We start from the raw sequence: 996 nt of genomic DNA, 5'->3' as shown, positions 1-996 counted from the left end.
CTGTGGGAAATTCCTTTCATCACACTCTCCCTCCACCCAGCGCCCTTTTCCTGTCCCTCACCCAGTTCACCAGGCGTGCTTTAAGTTATTTTCTCTAGAAACTCCCAGGATTTCTCTGAAAACACGGGGTGTGGTGAGCCCCCAGGAGGAAGCAGAGAGGGAACGTTTTCCGGTGCACAGCCAGGGACCAGCCCTTCTCACTTCTCTGAGGAGACGTATTTTCATAATGGAATATAAATATTTACATTCATTGTTTGTTCATTCATTTTGCGCTTTTGATTCCACATGTAAGTGAAGTCATATGGTGCTTGTCTTTCTCTATTTCACTTACAAAGCGGAGTGTCTTATATTCATCTAGCTTCCCGAGTTGAAGCATAATTTACAGCAGTTCCTCCTCGAAACGTTTCATGTCAGTGTCAGACCTTTGACACTGAGAGAGAAGACAGAGCTTCTTACTATTGGCCAATCACTTGCCAAGCCATAGAAGGAGCATTCCAATCTATGGAAATTGAACCTCAAAGAGGGTCCTAGCAAACAATCCTAAAAGTAGCAGTTACCTTTTACTTGAAATGGGTCAGACACTAGTTTATAGTCTGGGTGTTTGGTCTAGTCTTCAGAAAACACTTCACTTCTTTGTACATTGATATTTTTTAGCAAACGCAGCAGGATTTCAATGGGAAAAATAACTTTTATTATATATTTTATGTGGTTTTTTAAAAAACTTAATCTTTTTATTCAACTCTAACGCAAGATTTAAAATGTGATTTCAAATGGCTGGGAACAGTTTGAGCTGAGGAGGGTGACATCCAGGAAAGAACACATGGCCCTGGCTGGTGTGGTCCAGTGGTTAGAGCATTGCCTGGCGCACTCGGGTTTGATACCTGTCAAGACACATACTTGGGTTGCAGGTTCAATCCCTGGCCCCAGTGGTATACATGCAGGAGGCAACCAATTGATGTGTCTCCCTCACCTCTCTCTCCTCTCTCTCTGTCTCTA

The sequence above is a fragment of the Myotis davidii genome, unplaced genomic scaffold (genome assembly GCF_000327345.1).
Source record: "Myotis davidii unplaced genomic scaffold, ASM32734v1 scaffold50, whole genome shotgun sequence".
NCBI classification, from domain to species: domain Eukaryota; kingdom Metazoa; phylum Chordata; class Mammalia; order Chiroptera; family Vespertilionidae; genus Myotis; species Myotis davidii.
The sequence above is the reverse complement of the archived record's forward strand: the minus strand, read 5'-3'. Positions refer to the sequence as shown.